This window comes from Pseudochaenichthys georgianus, chromosome 14, assembly GCF_902827115.2.
Source record: "Pseudochaenichthys georgianus chromosome 14, fPseGeo1.2, whole genome shotgun sequence".
In the NCBI taxonomy this organism is placed as follows: domain Eukaryota; kingdom Metazoa; phylum Chordata; class Actinopteri; order Perciformes; family Channichthyidae; genus Pseudochaenichthys; species Pseudochaenichthys georgianus.
In genome coordinates, this window is record NC_047516.1 from 7,502,473 (window position 1) to 7,520,024 (window position 17,552).

The 17,552-nt window shown below is 37.9% G+C and overlaps 2 long non-coding RNA genes across 3 annotated transcripts; both read right to left on the minus strand.

The window, feature by feature from the left end:
* Positions 1-14,593: 14,593 nt before the first annotated feature.
* Positions 14,594-15,535, minus strand: LOC117458989 (uncharacterized). The gene is made up of 5 exons (XR_004553468.2): positions 15,502-15,535; positions 15,294-15,349; positions 15,100-15,212; positions 14,794-14,888; positions 14,594-14,692 (listed from the first exon to the last, which is right to left on the minus strand). It is a non-coding gene; the product is annotated as an uncharacterized lncRNA (long non-coding RNA).
* A 126-nt stretch (positions 15,536-15,661) lies between these two features.
* Positions 15,662-17,376, minus strand: LOC117459017 (uncharacterized). 2 transcript variants are annotated; one of them, XR_011644365.1, is made up of 5 exons: positions 16,957-17,376; positions 16,186-16,261; positions 15,993-16,107; positions 15,775-15,795; positions 15,669-15,688 (listed from the first exon to the last, which is right to left on the minus strand). It is a non-coding gene; the product is annotated as an uncharacterized lncRNA (long non-coding RNA). The 2 variants fall into 2 exon arrangements; XR_004553473.2 differs by lacking the exon at positions 15,775-15,795 and having other exon boundaries at positions 15,662-15,688.
* Positions 17,377-17,552: the final 176 nt, after the last annotated feature.

A 17,552-nucleotide genomic window follows, 5' to 3' on the forward strand; every position in this document is an offset into this window, starting at 1 on the left:
GATAGAAAGGGATTTTTTTGTAGTTTTTAAAGATATTATTTACTGAACTACCTTTCCAACTCCTCATGCAGTTGACTGTTACAGGTCTATACAGGTTCATCATGGTACAATGCATAAGCTTCAAATCGAGAGACTGAAACTGTATTTTACTTTACCGTTCTGTATTAATTTCACAATAAAGTTAATAGTCATATTATGTTTGATGTTATTATGTTATTATTATTATTATTATTATTATTAACACTTCGAGACTGTAAAAACTGTTTTTACCCACGCTAACTTTACATGGAAGCTGCATACACATTATCCTGGCGAGACCTCAAATCATCTTCGTAATATCTATCAAACTATAGATCCTACACATCGACTGGATGTGGATTCTAAGAGTACAATACACTTTTCGCCAGAAGTCGAATCAAAAAGCATTTTAATGGCCAAACTAATCCACAATCTAGGATTTTCCAGAGAGGGTTATTTGTGAATAAACGTCCCTCCGGAGCGTTTGCAATGAACGGGCCGGGAACAACAGTGCAACAATGCATGTTGTTTCTTACACGGTCGTGTAAGAAACAACATGCACTTTAAAACGTGTCTCTGGGTCTTAACTTAAGCCCCGAGCCTGTTTTTCAGGTCTCAGGCTCGAAAATGACATTCCTAGAACAAATGACCATATCTTCCCTTCTAAAAGGGTTAAATTAATAATCTTTTTTCTCAAAGCAAGGTTACACCTATGAGTTGGATGTAGAAGTGTCAGAATCAATATAGATGTTTTTATTTGAAAGTAAATTCAGATTGAACACAGTAAACAAATGTAAATTATTGTGTCCGTCCAAAAAAAATAATTACTTAGTGAAAACAACCCTTGAATGATGGGATGGTAGACAAAAAGTTTTAGTAATCCAAACTACAACATATAATAAGTATCCTTTATCAAGATTGATGCAAAACAAGTGAAATTTGACCTTTTGGAGAGATTTATCAAAAAAAACCCACTTCTGGGGTCATTTGGGTGGATTTTCCATATCTCTGGCCCCCCTTGGTCGATTTTGCTCTCGATCTCTTTCTAACCGTCAGAGCCAATGGAATCGAGGGGAACTCCCACATACTCCTTATTTGGTAATGTTTGGGAGACTGCTGCATAGCCAAGACCGGAAGCTGCGATAACTCTGCTACCATTAGCAGCTAATTTTTACTCTCCGATTTTTACATACAAATGGAATTATGGATTATAAAAAAAATGATCACCCAGAAACATTATCAACCTATGGATTAACCGATTCAGCCGCGTTTTGTCTCGTTTTAATGCCATTGAACAAGTCTTTTGATCAGATTGACAGCTACGGTGAGACGATCTCCCGTAAAAGCTCCGTAAAGGTACGTGTTGTGATGTCTGTGTTTGCTTCCCCTGTCGCGAGTTTGGATCACTCAGTGATGATATATATACCTAAATAATCTGTGGAACCTCAGCTTTAATCGGATATCTTGTATGTGCAGCTATGATAAGTAATAAGGGTATCTTTTATCTTGAGTTCTGTGCCAAAGTGCGTTGCATTTTTCGCTCAGGGGTCATTTAGATGCTTCTTATGAGACTTGTGTTTTGTTTTGGTAAAAATGGTTTGTATCGTCAGTTAGCTGAGATTATTCCCGTTAATTTGGTATAACACATTAATAGGTTCTTAAATATTAAGATCTCCTGAGACCAGTGGCGAACCGTTGCCATCACAACTGGACCTTCTGTAGACACACCCACCCCCCGCCGCCGCCCCTCCCCCCCTCCGCGGCATTATAATGTCCGTCTTTTCACTGAATTGTCGTCTTGAAAAGGGTACTCACAACAATTCCGCAACAACTTCATCTTCACCTGTTGCACTTGTCATTTCAACGTTAAAAACAATAAAATGGCATGAATTGCTTCGTCGCATTCATCTAGATCCTCTGCCTCGAGCCAGTTAACTAGCGGGCCTTCTAGAATACCCTGGAACCGAGCCGAACTCTGAAAGAATACGCCCATTGGCTACCAATCAATATATGATTGGTTGATCAAACGGTCAGTCCAAACGTACACTCTCATTCAGTGCAACGGCCAGGGCATTCTATCAAGGATGTAGAATACCTTGGTTGAAGGATATTCTACCCAGAGACCCAGAACAAGATCTGATTGGTTGCTTTCTTTTCGACTGAAATGCGTAGTGCATGGTCCGAGAAGGACAAACAAATCAACGTAACACTGTAATATTACAGATCAACAACACGGATACGATTCTCATTTATTTATTTTATATACATTTTATTACATTTTATTTATATAATTAAATCGATTTTTTATTTGTTTTATCTGAGTGTTCCAGGGTATTCTCTGAATACCTTGAAGGCCCTGACGGTTCGCCACTGCCTGAGACACAGTGTTGTGAATAAGAAAAAAAAGTACCCGCCGGCGGGGACCCTGGGGCTTAACAGGTTTTAACGACCCTGTTTTTTTTTTTACGACACTGTGTCTCAGGGGATCTTAATATTTAAGAACCTATTCATGTGTTATACCAGATTAACGGGAATAATCTCAGCTAACTGACGATACAAACCATTTTTACCAAAACAAAACACAAGTCTCATAAGAAGCATCTAAATGACCCCTTAGCGAAAAATGCTAACGGACATTGGCACAGAACTCAAGATAAAAGTACCCTTATTACTTATTGTAGCTGCACATACAAGATATCCGATTAAAGCTGAGGTTCCACAGATTATTTAAGTATATAGTATCATCACTGAGTCATCCGAACTCTCGACAGGGGAAGCAAACACAGACATCACAACACGTACCTTTACGGAGCTTCTAGGGAGATCGTCTCACCGTAGCTGTCAATTTGATCAAAATACGTGTTCAATGGCATTAAAACGAGAAAAAACGCGGCTGAATCGGTTAATCCATAGGTTTTTAACGTCTCTGTATAAAACAATTATTTAATTTATAATCCATAATTCCATTTTTATGTAAAAATCGGAGAGCAAAAGTTAGCTGCTAATGGTAGCCACCAGAGTGGCTGCTGCTTCCGGTCTTGGCTATGCAGCAGTCTAACACACACACATTACCAAATAAGGACTACTCGATTCCATTGGCTCTGACGGTTAGAAAGATATGTCACATGTCAAAATCCAGCAAGGGGGGCCAGAGATATGAAAAATCCAAAAGGCCCCAGAAGAGGTTTTTTTGTGCTAAATCTGTCTAAAAAGGTCAAATATCACTTGTTTTGCATCAATCTTGATACAGGGTACTTATTATATGTTGTACTTTGGATTCCTAAAGCTTTTAGTCTACTAACCCATCATCCAAGGTTAGTTTTCACTATAAGTACAACATATTTTTTGGACGGACACTATAATTTACAGATGTTCAATCTGAATTTTCTTTAAAATAAAAAACATCTATATTGAATCTGACTTTTCTACATCCAACTCACAGGTTTATCATTACTTTGAGAAAAAAGATTATTAATTCAACCCTTTTAGAAGGGACGATTTGTTCTGGGAATGTCATTTTCTAGCCTGAACCCTGAAAAACAGGCTCGGGGCAGGTAAGGGCATGAACAATCGGCCTATATGGTCGTTTTTTGTAGGAGGACAGGCTGCCTCAATGTTTGGCTCTGACTTAATCAAAGGTGAGATTCTCTTTTAATTAGGACATGTTACTTTTCACTTGAGATCCATACCAGATGTTTTAATTCAAACAGAATTCAGACAGTGTGATGGCAATTTTTAATGTTCCAATGTCCTATATCCTATTGCCATTACTTCACAGGAGGGTTTGGAGTGATCCAGACGCAGACACAAACAGATGAATCTCCAGTCTTTTGCTGGAGAATGATGTTTTATTTAGACTTTCACATACCAAGGTTTATCATACAGTAAATTGTTGTGGTGAGAATCTGCCGGGCTGGTGGAATCGGTATGCTCCATAGGTATGCTCTCTTCCTCCTGCGTCCTCGTCATTTCCTGTCACCTGTGACCAGTGGCGACTGGTCATTAGGGGCAGGTGTGCCCCACCTAGTGTCAGCAGAAAGTATTAAACATAATGATTACAAAAAAATGCAAACAATTAATTAAAAGATATATTAAATATATTTTAAGATCATGTTTAATCATCTGATTCGTCTGTACATTGCTGTTTTAGTCTGTGTTCTTCTAATTAGTGTCTATAGTGTGCCTATTGAGCTGTTTAGAGCCATGTGGGACAAAACCCGATCCTGCCCCTCCCTCTTACTGTCTAAGCCTGTAAAAACTACACTGCGCATGCTCAGAATATTTTCCTATTTAATGTGTGTGGCAAAAAAATAATGACCCGAGGGGCATAGTGCTGCCATCCCCACCATACGTCATCTCACATCATTCAGAGCTGATTGGCTGTAAGTAGGTGTGCCGCGAAAAGTGTGGTGTGTGAAGAGGAGACGAGAGAGCTGCAGTGAGGCGTCCTAAAACCCGGAAGTAAGCTGCGCATGGCTTCCCTCGACAAAAAAGCAATGATATTTCTCCATAGGATTTAGAAAATAGATCCAAATAAGATCTGTGGGAAACAAACCTGTTAGATAAATGAACGTTTTGTTCAGCCGGATAATATCCACATACCCTACTTTTATAATTTTCGAATCATAAATCTATTGATTAGATTAGATTTATGATAGACTTTTGAAACTACAAGAACATAAGGAGGACTTTTACAAAAAAGTAATAGCGATTTTTGTCCAGAAGGATAGGCAAATGGACTTCATCTTCAAGTCAAGGACCGCAATTTTATTGAAAATGGGATCTTACTAAGAAAGAACAATTCAATATTTAAATGATAAAATTACATTTTTTGGGTATCCTTCTGTTGAACTGTCTGTTTAAAATTAATTGAAGCATCAGACAAAAAAAGCTTTTGAAAATAATATTATATTTTGATTTAGGTCAAAATATAATATTTGTAAACCTGAAGAGTCAGTGCCAGTGCGTCACTACTAGCCATGAACCTCACTGCAGAAGCTTATATATAGACATCTAAGTTTGTTGTGCCCCACCACTTTTGTACATATAGAAACGCCACTGCCTGTGACCCCTTTTATACACCCGGTGCAACTACACCCCGACACCAAGTGTTACAAATAATATTGCACTATACATATAAATTAAATAAACTGAGACACCAACAACACCCATAAAATGGCTCCTACAGACAGTAATGAACGGAGACACACTCAACAAGTACAGAATCTTTTGATGTTATAAATTGCTTTTTCACAGTCATGGACATGGCAAATATTTGCATGTGCATAACTCCCCCTGATGGCCTTCTGATGAGTCTACCTCTTCCTTAAAAGACAAGACAATTCTTCTCCTATAAAGCTACAATGCACCAATACAAAAATGTGAATAACCTTTTCCTCACCAAAATCTGTGATCATTATCGGATTTGAACATTACGCCTTCTCGTAGAGGAATTTAAATAAGCCTGTCGAAAATCTCCCCGGAACCATAGTCCATAAATAATATTTTTGGACCAGATTCAAAAGTTAACCAAAAAACAGTCCATCATTTGGCGGATAGGTAAATCTTTCTCTGACCTGTTTTAACTGTCCATAATCCACAATGTTAATATGCTCTTAAAATGGTTTAGTTTTTTTAGAAGCTATAATGTAGGCTACTTGCAGGATTCTTGCTGTTCTGAATTTGTGTTCTAATGGTTGATTGCACTTATTGTTAATCAAAATAGAAAACTATGGCTTTAAGCCTAACACACCTTACTTTCACACAAACACGCTTCATCGTACACCAAACAAGAAGATTTGAGTCACTTCTGCCCTCACATAATGGATCACAGAAAGAAGGAATACAGGAAAGCGAAGCTCCCGCTAGCAACCATTAAGACATGGAACAAAGGAGGAAGTCAACCTCAGAAAATGTTGTTACCTAAGCCCTAAGTTTTCAGTTCTAATTGTAGTGCTTTGTTGTTAAGTTTCACTTAAACTTGTACAATGTAGTAGGAGCAGTTGCACGTACGTTTTTAGAAAAGTAGCAATTACCACTGACACCTATTTGCATTCTAAATGAGTGCCACTGAGCAGCACCTGCACAACTATGCACATATGGCCTGCTAGCTTTTGTTTACTTCAGCGCCATATGTGCTGAGAAGCGTATGCCGCTCTTAGCATTCCTATTTACACATATGCTTATTTGTGGATGCACACAGCCACCTATTCTCAATGCACAAATACAAATAAATACACCCACTCGTGTTTGAAAAGGCAAAAGGAGTACAGTAATGTTTTCATTATCAAAACCCAAATCAACATAAGAGGAAATCAACGCCAGATGAACACTTGGTACAAAGAGCAAGGGTAAAAAGATACTCCAGAGATCAAAATGACAAGGCTGCAGTCACTCTTTGTTTTTCTCCAGATGATACAGAGATGGCTTTTATCATTAATTAAACATTAAGCACCTCAGCTCCTGAATGTTGTTTTTTGACAGATGCAATTGTTTGCAATGTGCCACAGAGCCATAATGTCACACGAGAAAGGAAGTGAACCAGGTGCAGCTGTAGAAGCATTCATCACCACCTTCAAAAAACTCACAAAAACTCACCTCTTCAATCTGGCTTTTAATGTGTGATTGCTTTTGTATTATTTGACTTTAACTTTAACTATATATTTATTTGTTGTTCCTTCCTTTTCTTTTCCCTTCACTATATCTGTAAAGCGTCTTTGAGCACCTGTAAAAGCGCTAACAAATTAAATCTATTATTATTATTATTATTATCTGATTTCTGTGAACTTTTTTAGGTGACAATCCGGATATATTCATTCCTTATAGAGCTACAGCATGAAATTTGTTCGATGATTATTGGGTCAGCAAGTTTATAATCCAACAATCATTATGCATCCATTTTCATGAATTAACCTTAAAATCTTCCAATGCCAATGATTATTCAGAATAGCACTGTGGAGGGGGAAGAAAATCCTATCCATCCCCAAATAAATGCCTGATAAAAGCAGAACAAAGACCCTGAGTAGAATAGGGAGATCTGCTTGAAGCTGCACATGGACTGTGCTCGTGTATATTGATTTATTTTCCCCAGACATATACATGATTTTACCAGTACGAAAATAGACGTGTCTGAACTTAATAAAAAGACCATCGTGATTACATTTGTGCTTAATCCAGATAGCACTGATTGAAGTATGAATAGCTTCTACTTTTAGCTAGCACTTCAGTTTCACTAATAACTAGTGTTTGAGGAGGATGTGATTAGTAGTTGGTACTAAATGGATATTTTCTTATTTGATCAATAACACATTTGGTTGAATAGTTCAATCCATCAACGGCTTTACTCATATATGTATATATATATATATATATATATATATATATATATATAAAATCCGAGGCTGACTGCTCATTTGTCATCATGTCCACTTCTATTCTCATCACTCTACTGATTGGATGGTCGACACACAGGGATATTCTTTAGCAACTCGGTCCCTGTGTGAATTTCTCTTAATGAGGTGGTCGGCGGTATTGAATTCAGCCCTCGATTGCGTAGGGACTTTGATGGCAGGTAAAAATAACCATAGTTATGACTTCTGGCGACTAAAGACAATTATCTTTGGAGCCGCTCTTGATCCGAGGTGACAGATGGATTTGACCTGGACCTGATTAGATTGTTAAGTTGGACCTAGAGCAGTCTTCACACTCTGAAGGCTGGTAATTGATTATTATTACACTGGAAGTGTTGAAGCTGAAATAACTACTGTCCACACATTTAAAGTCAAAACTATTTCAAGGGTCCTGAATATGTTGTCTTTAGTTATTCTGATGTCAATGCATGTATCCTTGTTTCTAGTATGTGTGAATGTTTTACTCAATGAAAATATAGTTCATCATCAATGCATTGCCATTGGTTTTACAAAGTTTCCATTGGGTTGAAAGTGTAATACATAAAGTTTAAACAAAACAACAATATTAATAGAGTTCTATTTAATTCATATTAATTCGTTTTTTTTTTTTTAAATGTAGGCCTATGGGACTATAGCCCAAATAACTCTGGGACAATAGTTGAAAGTTAACTGGTACTGTGGCTATTGTTCAGGTTACAGGTTCTATTTAAAGTACACAGCTAGGGTTCTGGGAAATGATTAGTTTGGAGAAATGGAAGGTCTGAAAGCTGACAGCCAACAAACTCAAGACCAAGGTCAATGTGGGCTAACAACTTGATATCAGGAGTCTGATGTGTCAGATCTGAGGCTCCAGTACGGGGATTCAGGTCAGTACAGGTCAGATTCAGATCCAATCAGTGTGCACAGAGAGAGAAAAGTTGTCCTGTAGAGGTCAGGACTGAAGAGGTGAACACTCCTAATTGGTGGTGAAGTGAAGAGCAAAGTGCTGTGACTTGATAATAAAAAATGTCAGATGCAATCATGTCAGGTCCACTGCAACAGGGGGACACTTTGTTTTACCTGACTGCCTGTGATTTATCTTTCTCCACTACGCACACACACTCAAGCGCACGCATTTGTACCTACTACCCACGCACACACACACACACACGCACGCACGCACGCACGCACGCACGCACGCACGCACGCACGCACGCACGCACGCACGCACGCACGCACGCACGCACACACACACACACACACACACACACACACACACACACACACACACACACACACACACACACACCACGCACACACACACACACACACACACATGCACACAGTACCCTTCACTCATGAATGCTCACTGACCCATGAATACAGTGTGAGAGTCAGAGACACCTCCAACCAATACATGCCACAACAGAACAGGGGAAAAGGAGTGAAAGTTAATCACTAGCCCATTGAAAGTTTTCTTTGTCGTCAAAGAAAACTTTCCCTGTTGAATAACAAAGTTCAACAGGGAAAATAAACCGTGACGTTTGGATAATTTAACAATATATGCTTACATCAGGCTGAAAGCAGTAGCTTTCAGCACTATTTGTCTCAAGTTTTCACAACTTTCATTACAATTGTAGCACACTCACAAAAGTCCTGTTATGGGACTTTTCTCCACACAAAAATCCATGTATGAGAATGGAGCCTAGTGGGGTACATATATGATATATTCTGAAAGTGCACGCTTCATTTTGTGGTATGGAGAGTGAAAGAAAGAGGAGAATCAGACCCAGAATACCCACATAATAAACAGTCTATGGCTGCGATGGTGCCCTCCATAACACTCCCCTCCCTTGCTTTTGGGGAAATCCATCATGTAGAGCAGCTGCTTCAGGCTCTGGCTGATCAAATTATAACCTCCCTGCATATGACCTGCCTGCTGCTTTGTAGTTCACAAACATGAGGTAAACAAATCCCTGGAAAACAGCTCATACCCCCACAACTCTGACTTGAGTTTAACATTTTTGTCCTTTGAGATAATTGAATGTGGAAAAAACGTAATACGAGGATGAAAAGCATATTTACAAATCACATTCAGAGAAACTTATTACAACTAGCCAAATTACAGAAATGTGTGCCTGGTTACTCTAAGTTTGACCCATCCCACAATTCTTACAAGCGACATGGACCAGAAAACAAATGAGTCTAGCTCCTCGGAACAAATCATAATACAATAACCCATCAGTTCCATTTAAATGCTAACAATGTGACCGCTTTACTCCATAGTAAGTTAATACAGTTCAAATGTAAAGGTGACTTCTGACATTTTCGGTTTGGGAGATGTTTTTATGTAACCCATTCGTTAATTATGTAACTGTTCGGACATCATTTTACCTAAACACAGAAGAAAGTCAAAGCTATCAACATATCCTTGAGGCCTAACAAATGCATTTCCTAAAACATTTGCAAAGCATTGTTTTGTGATGTTCCCCTTCTTTTTTGACTTTGTCCATTTTGTTTTGATTAGTCAATAAACCTTAAATAGAAAGTGTACCGAGTAGACACATCTTTAACAATCACGTGCCTCCTCACCCTTACTTCCACAGCCTATATACTAACTATAGGTTACCAAAAAATGATAGTTCAACCCAAATATGTGAAATTAAACACTGCATTACTGTCGTTCTATGGAGTTCCAACAAATATTGCAAATTGGACAGAAGCAGTGACTTGCAGTGAAGTGAGGTGGCTGCTGTTCTAATCATTATTTGGAAAAATCGTTTGACACTTTATTTGTTTGACTTATTCATATCTACTAAACATTATAACCACTGTAAAAAAACTAGATGGATCACTAAACCTAGTAGTTAGAAAACGAGTTTAAAGTTCAGCGATCAAACAGATGTTGGTATTAAATTGTTTTTCTCCCTTCCGGCAGTGATGCTGATTACACTCAGAGTTGAGCAGTGAGCCTGCCGATACAACTCATTTAATAGCACACTCTATGCTTTCATGGTCCCATTTAAGTGATTGATTATGGGCAACCCTACCAGCTCCACTATGCATTAGTGATGAATGCCGCTTTGATTTAATGGTCTCTTGTGGAGGCACTTTCAAATCTGCTAATTTCGTAAACAACACAACACCTGTATTCTAGTGGTCTTTCTATCATTGGTAAAGAACACTGAATGTCACAATAAATATGATTTCACTGAGGAAATAGAACTGTTATGTTTAAATATTTTCTCTTAGTCCTCAATCTTGTCTTGTTGACATACAGTCAATAAAAGTCCATCTTAATCTTAATACAGTATGTAGCCTAAATTGGAATTGCACTCAGCATAGAGCACATTATATCTCCACATAGTTATGCAACATGACATTTTATCTGAAATGTCGTATTTGGAAATGTATGTAACTGCCAGCTGTCACACATATAATATCTTTAATAAAGTATCTCTTTACATGCTGTATTTGTGGGTTAAATGGCTGCATGCTCGAAGGAGATTGCTATAATCTGCTTTGATAAAAGTGTGATGCTCGGATGAACAACAAAACCCTGAGGGTACAATGACATAAATCCTCTGTTGCCTCATACTCAGAGCGCCGATTTGTGATTTGTAGCTAAACCATCATAGAGGACATGTTGCAGGGACTGTCAACAGAACACTTTCCCCCTCTTCATCACAGGCATATGGATACAAGTCTCAAAGCAGCAATTCTGTGTCTGGCAATGCTACAAAGGAAGAATCAAAATCCAGAAATCTCAATTGGATGTGATTGTACCCAGCCGGCAGGTTTTGTCGAGATAATCTTTTTTGTATATTACATTGTCAGGCAATTCATAACCTGCCCAGATTGAATTGAGGTTTTTTTCTAATGTGATTTACATGTTTAACAACATAAACTAATCTTTGATATCAATTAAAAAATCTTTATGTCAACAGTATTCAATGTTTTTTACTGTTGTTTTGTGTGCATTATATCCCATTTAGCAGACAAAGACTATGGTTATCTTTTCCTGCATGATTATAAACTTACGATTCCTTTTTTTCCTAATTTCTTCGACTCAATAGACCATTTATACCTGTTATCATAATACGTTGGCATTTACGAAATACTTATCCTCGTGCTGATCCTGTACCTGAGCTGGTACAATATTATTCTATATATATTTAATGAGCCAAATCACTGATACTTGTAAGACAAAGATAGGGAGCAAGGTTATTATCAAAGTCATGAGCCAAATGTACTGTTAATAAATGCGACTTTTCAAGTGATCTTCTGCAATAACTCACAAGGGCTCAATCCATTATCCCAGAACAGTTGGGGAATATATCAGCATATTAAGTGGTTGACATTATAATTTATTATCAACACTGATTAGCTTCTGCATCTCTCAATACATTTGGAAGTCACAGGAGATGTCATTAAACTCAAATTTGAATAAGTTAATAAAGGGGCAAGGTATAAAAAATACCAGGGAGGACGCAACATTAACATTAACCTCTCCCAACAAATCACCTCTTATTTCCTCTGAAGGCCTCATTAGTCACGGTGGAACTTCGACTGATATATTTCCTGTACCTCTTGTTGCTACATTTATTTATTTTGGAAATCCATTGTAGGCTTACGGTGAGCAAGGTCATTGCTAATACCCTTCTGAAATTGACAGCGCTTTTAAATGTGCTTAGCATGTTCGCCAGTTAGAGCAATTCAAAATTAGCAATGTTACATTTGCTTTGAGGGGAAATCATTCATAGTTTTCCATCAATAGGCTGTTACTAAAGTATGCATTAAAGGTGTCCTATTATGCAATTTTTAGGCATATATTATGGGTCTCAGATATATACAAATATATAAAAAACATGTCTATGATGTGTTTTGCTCAAAATACCAAACAGATCATGCATTTTGGACATGCATTATTTCCTCCCGATTTCCATCACTCTTGTTCGTTCTCTCTATGTCCGGTCATACATCAATCTGTTCCACGTAGCGCGCCCCCTAGAGGCCTGGAGTACTTCCGGAATGTTTTTTTTTTGTAATGTGTATTGGGATTTGTATGTGCTTTGGACTTTGCATATCGTGCAGCGTTTTTTTTGTTGCGTTTGTTTTCGGGGTTTGTGTGTTGTATTTAGTTTGCATCATTTCTGTAAATGCAGCGTTTTTCTGTTGTAGTTGTTTTCAGGATTTGTTTGTTTTTCATTTCAGGATTTGCAGCTGTTTCCTGCTAATGTATGCGTTTTTGGCCTTTGTTCCGCGTTTGCACCTGCCGGCCACCGTACCCTGCTGAAAAAACCAGCATGGACCAGCATGGTGTTGACCAGCATGGACCAGCCTATGTTGTGTTTTGGTCACCAGCATGGTCTACCAGCATGGTCTACCAGCATGGACCAGCATGGACCAGCATGGACCACCAGCATGATCTACCAGCATGGACCAGCATGGACCACCAGCATGGACCACCAGCATGGACCAGCATGGACCACCAGCATGGACCATCATGGACCAGCATGATCTGCCAGCATGGACCAGCATTGGTCCATGCTGGTCCATGCTGGTAGATCATGCTGGTCCATGCTGGTGACCAAAACACAGGCTGGTCCATGCTGGTGACCAACACACAACATAGGCTGGTCCATGCTGGTAGATCATGCTGGTCCATGCTGGTCCATGCTGGTGACCAAAACACAGGCTGGTCCATGCTGGTGGACCATGCTGGTGACCAAAACACAACATAGGCTGGTCCATGCTGGATTTTTCAGCAGACCAGAATTGATCTATCACCAGCTTATGTTAGTATTAAATATACAATGTATTCTGGTAACTATCAAAATAAAGACATAGTGTTCATAACAGTATTTTTATTTAATAAATTATACATTAACAATACAATAATATTACAAAAAAAACCTACATCTAAATAAAAATATCATCTATAATAGATGCATTATTTAGAAATAACAAATATAATTCAAAATGTAAATAGCAACAAAGAAATTATAAAAAAAAAATGTTTAAAGTATTTTTTTTATTTTTCTTGTTAATATCCATTATCTTCTCTGTTATGTATCTTCCGGTCTTTGCCAATCCGGCCAGCATTTATTGGTCTTTCTCGTACAGCCACTGCTTGAAGCAAACTGAAAATAAGAAACAACAATGTTTTAACAAATCGTATTAAATTATGTGATGACAGAACTGTAAACAGAATAGTTATTAACTTTCTTCCTTTACTTGGCATTCTTCAAAAATACACAGATTGCAGCACATCGTTTCACGTCTTTGTAGAGCCTTTCTCAGCAGTAGAGTAATGTGTTGGCGAACCTTTGTTTCCTCCTGACAGATCACTTAAAGGTATACTCAATTCAATTCAATAGCTTTATTAGCATGACCTCAGTTACATATAGTATTACCAAAGCTCTGTATAGTTGCAACATCTATACAATATATATATACAATATATATATATATATACATTATATATACTCCCCCTTGTGGCCAAAGGGGGACACAACTCTTGTCTTCAGATGTATGCTTGAGTGCAGGAAATGTAGCTCAGTGACTTTTGTCAACTAAACATAAAACAATACATATTTTAGTAAACGGGACATTATAATCTCTGCACATTAACTCTATAATTGCCTCTGCCATGGTGCCAAAATGAAATGAAATAAACAATATATAAACCATAAACAAATACAGAAAGTCGTGTTCACTGCAGCGATCTATTTCACACACAAAACTATGTAAGATCGAAAATAAATGTTGTAGTCTTTTTGCATATTAGAAACAGAGTTGGCGACAGTAAGACTGCGATATAATGTTTATGTAGCAATAATACATATGACATCTATTTTTTTAACGTCTCCATTACCGATAAAAAGATTGTTAACGTTGGACCTTAACGGTACCACGGTCTTTAATAATTCAGCCCCGGGGGCCCGTTAATGCTGGGGCTCGGTACCCATCCCTAGTTTTAATTATTACATCATCAATATTACATTTCAAATAACCAAGAACTTGGTATCTCACAAAGAGCAAGTGGCTAGTGCTGCTAAGAACATACCTTTCAAAACTGATAGCTTCTGTGGGGTGAGAGGCTGCCTGGTGGTCTTGGTGGTGGGGCATTCCTTTCCAGTCAGGCTCCTTTCCCCTAAGGTGTCGGTGCCCCAACACGCCACAGCCAACTCCTTCACGAACATGGAGTCCCTTGTGTTGTTTTTTATTTTTGCCCAGACCTCTGGACGCACTGGAATCTCCCCTTGCAAGTCAATGACAACAATCTGAAACATAAAATGTGTAGTAGCCTATACATAAAAGCTTGACACCAATATGAGACTGAGGAGCAAAAATAAAAAAGCTCCACTATGGAAATAATATATACCTTCCCATGTGGCTCGCTCTTTGAAGGGGATTTATTGGGGTGTGTGGGTGTCCAGGGTGCAGGCTCACGCTGTTCAGGTATCTCAGATTGTTCTTCTACAGAATGTGAATAAGACAAAGAAAGGACAAAAACATTTCATCAATAGTATAAATTCATATGTGTATATCTCGATGGGCTGATTGTTTACACATTTCACTGCCATCTTGTCTGTTTCTTTTATTGTAGTTGCTGATGAAAGTTAAAATGCAAAATCGATCCAAGACTGTCATTATTATTTGCTTGCAATTTAAAAACAAATGTACTTACTTTGTGAAAATACCTGGTTTCATATTTTATCCAAATTAATGTTTAGATTTGCTGTCCTGTAGGTGGTGACTTCCCCTTCCAGCTCAGCTTTGGAATCCTCCAATGTAGCAGATCTTTATAATGTAATGAAAAATAAAATGATCAACAAAACAGCCTTTTAGCCTACCACCAGTCAAATCTGTTATTAAATGTACCTTCTGTATTAACCGTCTAAAGATAAGTTCCTGTTGTAATTGTGCAGCTGTATTATCTGGGAAATAGAAGAATCGGGTAAGGATTCGGTATTGGCAGACAATCAATATCAAATTACTCGGATCGTTATAAGCATCAGCATTTGATCACCTTTGTCTACTTGCAGCTCAAATACAAAGATAACTCCACTCCTCTCCTACCACTGCTTACCTCTAATAAGCCTTGGTAGAACTTGTCATAGGGTCCAGGACTGACTGAAGACATGTGGAACAGAGTCCCATACAGGCATGGTTCCATGTACAGGAAACTGGAACTTTGAACAGGTGTTTTCATCTTTTCTGCCTGAAGATTCACAAGTTCTTGATCAGGTGTTTGATGTGGGCTGGCATGATCCTTTCTGCAGCAAAACAAAGAAAACATTATTAATAATAGCAATGATGGTAACAACAATAATATTAGTATAACTATTTATATAGCACTTACACAATTGCAAAGTGATTCTCACTACAAAAATAAAGAACAAACAATATCATCAATACAAAAAATAAGCATTAAAGACGATCAGAGACAAACATCCTCTTAAGTAAAAGACCAAATCATGTCAAGCTTTACATCTTTCAGTCTTTACAATGCACTGTTGGAAATTACCTTCCAAATGCTAAATTCAAACTCAAAAATAACTGGGTAGCAAATTGCTTTACCTGATAGAACATGTTCCACACGGAGCAGCAACCATCCGGATGGGCCTTTTGCTGCATATCATCTCCTCCCTCTCCACTGTTTCCAGTAGATCTCTGCTGCCTCTTTCCAATAAAACTGAAATGCCCCAAAAAAAATCATATTTAAAAAGTTAAAAACAATAAATTCTGGCATTAACATGGATTTGAATCTCACCTTTTTCCTGGAAGGCCAGGAAGTGGTTCCCTTTAAGTCCACAACCAGTCTTCTCTTTCTTTCATCCTCCGAAAATCTCCCAGCATGCACCAGGAAGAAGAAGAAGAAGAAGAAGAATTTTTCAGAACATTTTCCTTAAAAATAAGAAAAACATACCGATTTCTTTTTTAGAGCATCCATTTCTGTGGATGTCCCTTCACAATGATCAAATCAAAACATCTTCTTGGATCCTTGGAACTCTGATTCGTTTTGGAGGATTTGAAGTTGAGTCCTGAATCTCTTGGGTTTCTGTCAAAAGGTAAGTGTAAGTGAAGCTAACGTTAATGTTTAATGTCCATGGTAATGATTTTACCTTACTTTAATTTCGGTAGTTTATATAAATAATTAAATATATATATGGCTTATGAAGTCTGCATACTCTAACCGTTAGAGTATAACGTTAGAGTAAGCCATCTTAATGTACCAGTAACTAATATATTATATATATATATATATATATATAATATATTCATTACTGGTACATTAAGATGGCTTACTCTAACGGCTAGAATAATACATATATTATAATAGTATATAATTCATATATGCCGTATATACATATATATATTATTTGTTAGGCCTATATATATATATATATAGGCCTAACAAATAATATATATATGTATATACGGCTTATGAAGTCTGCATACTCTAACCGTTAGAGTCTAACGGTTAGAATAAGCCGTTGGCTACTCGCTTATTAATGTTAATTGGTAGCCTAATTATTCGTACCTTTCCCAAGCAGAACCTGGCCGTTGAAATATTTTTCTTCCCAAAGAATGGGATAGAGGATGTCCGCTTGATATGTTTTTAGGTTGAAGTTTTGGATGTTTGTTATAGGTAGCTACAATAGCCTTAAATCCGTCCGTGTATTTCACATAAGCAAACATCCTGGCTGGCAGATGTCGGGCCGAACGGATTACTTGTATACATTATTGGCCTCACGCGCTACCTATTTCTTTTGCGCACGAGACACTGCTCTGGAATCTTGAATTCTAGAATGTTCTTCTAAGAGCTGTCATTATAGCATGAAACGCTGTCATTCATCTTATTATGTAATGCAGTGGCGCGATACAGTCTATTATTTTAGTGCCTGTTTTTGTCAACCTCCTTATTATGCTGCAGCGGCAATAGCTTGCAACTAACGCTAGCTTCCGGCTAATGTTAGCTTGCAACACGGGAGCAAGCAGTTAACGGGAGTTTGCAGCTAACGGGAGTTTGCAGCTAACGCTAGCTTGCCTCCAACGTTAGCTTGTTTAACTCAGCGGCCAAGTATTTTGCTTGCCGCTAACTAGCTAAATGGTTCTCCAACTAGAGAACCATTACGT